Consider the following 2,950-nt stretch of genomic DNA (forward strand, 5'->3'; position numbering starts at 1 on the left):
GGCTTCTTTCTCAGTGTTATATATCAGTTTCTCTTTTTTAGTTTATCCCTCTAAAAAATAGTACTTTCAGACAATTCATTAATATCTGGGCAATGCCAGTCAATCAGAGACCTCTTTTGCACAGCAAATAGAAAAAATTTTAAGGCTTGATCATCTCCAACGTTATCAACATAGAAAAAAAATGATATGATTGTATGCTCCTGGGATTTCATCAATTGGGAATTAGTTTGATAACCAGAAGCCTATTATAGTATAGTTGTATAGTTTTGGGGGTTTTTGTTAAATCAACTTTATTAGGATATAAATTATACATAATAAGATATATTCATTGAATGTACTAGTAGTTGAATTTTGACAAAAATGCCTATGTACTCCATGTAGCCATTATCCTAATTGAGATAGAATTTTCATCACCACCGAACATGACTCTTGGCTGTCACCCACCAAAGGCAGACATCATTCTGCCTTCCACACCTGTAGGTTAATTTTGCTTGCTGAAGAATTTCACATAGAATTACATAATGTGTGCTCCTTCGCATCTAGTTTCTTTAACTCAAAAAGTGCGTTGGAGCTGGGCATTGTTTTCGTCCAGTCTAGTTTTTGCCCATCATGAAGAAAACTCTTGCTTACATTCAGTTATGTCTTCATATGGAGATATGTTTTTACTTTTCTTAGATAAATACCAAGAGAATTGCTAGATTATATGGTAATTGTGGCTTAACTTTATAAAAATCTTTCAAAATGGTATCTCAATTGTGTGTTCCATTTTATAGTCCCACCAGCAATGTATGAAAATACTGACTGTTCCGTATGCTTGCTAAGTTTTTGTACAATGACTTTTTAAAAATTTTAGTCCTTCTTGTAGGTGTGTAGTAATGTTTTATTGTGTTTTCATTTGAATTACTCTTACGACTATTAATGATGAACATACCTATGATTATTGACCATTTGTGTATTACCTTATGAGTAGTGTCCAAATACTTTGCTCTTTTTTTTTTTCTTTTTGGCTCTTTTGTTTGGTTGGTGTATTTTTCATGACAGGGTCTCACTATGCAGTTCAGGCTGGCCTTGAACTCATAATGTAGCTCAGGCTTGCCTCAACATCATGGTACTCCTCCTGCTTCAGCCTCCCAAGTGCTGGGATAACAGGTGTGTGCCATCACACCTGTTGATGGTTTTTTAACTGAGTTGTTTGCCTTCCAACTATTGAACTGTAAGAAGCCTGTATGGGCTTCAAACTTGTGATCCTTCTGCCTCAGCCTCCTGAGTACCTAACATTATAGGAATGTACCACTGTGCCTGGCTAAGATACCACTTGTTTGTCAGATATACATAGCATAAATATGTAGCCTGTGTAGTTACCTTTAGCCTGTGTAGTTACCTTTTTGTTTTATTGAAGGTGATTTTCAAAGAGTAGAAGTTTTTAATTTCAATGCCATCCAATTTCTCACTTAAATATAAAGTGATAAGAGATTTAGGAACTAAAACTCAGCTCCAATTTGTAATCTGTATGTTGCTCTCTTTGGATGTTTAAAACTTGCAGAATTGGCCTAAAGTCCAAGAAAAGTTTACAAAAGTCCATGAACATGGCGACCACTTTTGCTTATGTTAGTAGCTATCATTTAGATGGTGCACGGTACAGAATATGTTAAATATAACACATAGTATTTCATTTAATACTGATAAAACCCCTTGCTGAAGAGGAAACTGGGACTTAGAATACTAAAGTAATTAGGCTAAAGTCACCCATACATTATCAGTGGGAGGGACAGAAGTTCTCGGCACCTCCTCAAATCCTGCCTCAGCAGCACGACCCGGTGCTCAGGGTGAGCGGCCTGCATCGCCACCTCCAGCTCTCATTAGCTTCCTTGATGCCACCTTCCACGGCTCCTCGGCTGCTTTCCTCTCAGTGAGTGCCCGCCCGCGTATGGCGTGCTGAGTCACAGGCTGTGCACATCTCGCTGGGTCCTCTCGGTCCTTGTGAAAGTGCCGGTTCTTCATAACCAGCTTCTCCGGAGGTCCCTCTTTATCATGTATCTCGTCCCTGGACTCCACAGTCTTAGGCCTAGGCAATGTGCTTAGCAGGAAAGACCTTCACTGCCCCTGTCCAGAGCTTTCGGCAGAGCTGGCTTCCCTGAGAACCCAACAGTGCCTTTTCCTGAGGGCCTTCCGCGATCATCCACAGGGACTCCAGCCCTCTCCACCTGGCCAAACGCAGGGAAGACTTCCTCCAGCAGTTTGCTGGATACGCGCTGAGGAAGGCTTGGACTGTGAGGGGTGCGCTGCGGCAGGCAAAGCACACGCGCAGCGGTGTTCCACGGCGTGGCGTATGGTCCAGCTCCACTTTGGCAGTCTCAGCACGCGTTCATTCGTTTCCAAGTGGCTAAGGCTAAAGCCTTTATCCTTAAGAACGAAAACTTCTACTTTGCTGCATTTCTCAAATAGTTTGCTCATTTCTTCCGTGATGTCAGGAGGAAGATTGCCAGCAAAGATGGCTACAGTGGGTAAATACCTTCCCTCCTGGATTCTTAAAATCCTTCTGGTTAATCTGAAGCCTTCATTTTTAGCTACTAGCCTGTTGCCCCTTTTCAGGTATTGGTGGTGGTGGCGGCTGCTGGTGGAGATGTTGATATACTTCTCGGGAGTATGGTTCTACTTCTCCAAGTTAAAGCTTTTATTTCTCTGCATTTCCTGCATTTTACACCTCAACACTGATTGTTCTCTCCCCAGATCAACAGCCCTTTACTATACTTACTTAACGCTTGCAATAGTTTTCTTCTTTTGTAGGTTCTTGACAATTTCCCATGCGCAAAAGCATGTTATTTCTTCCGTTTTGATTGGTATGCCTTGTGTTTATTTTTCTTACTGCAAACTACTGGCTAGGATTTCCAGCACATGGTGAGTAAGATATGTTAGATATGACATTTGGTATTAATTTTCACTTCTTTCT

General features: G+C 41.0%; 1 pseudogene; it reads right to left on the reverse strand.

Annotated features, from left to right (window-relative positions):
• Positions 1–1,742: 1,742 nt before the first annotated feature.
• Positions 1,743–2,688, reverse strand: LOC102009469 (annotated as a pseudogene).
• Positions 2,689–2,950: the final 262 nt, after the last annotated feature.

Source organism: Chinchilla lanigera, unplaced genomic scaffold (genome assembly GCF_000276665.1).
Source record: "Chinchilla lanigera isolate Chin_1 unplaced genomic scaffold, ChiLan1.0 scaffold00057, whole genome shotgun sequence".
NCBI classification, from domain to species: domain Eukaryota; kingdom Metazoa; phylum Chordata; class Mammalia; order Rodentia; family Chinchillidae; genus Chinchilla; species Chinchilla lanigera.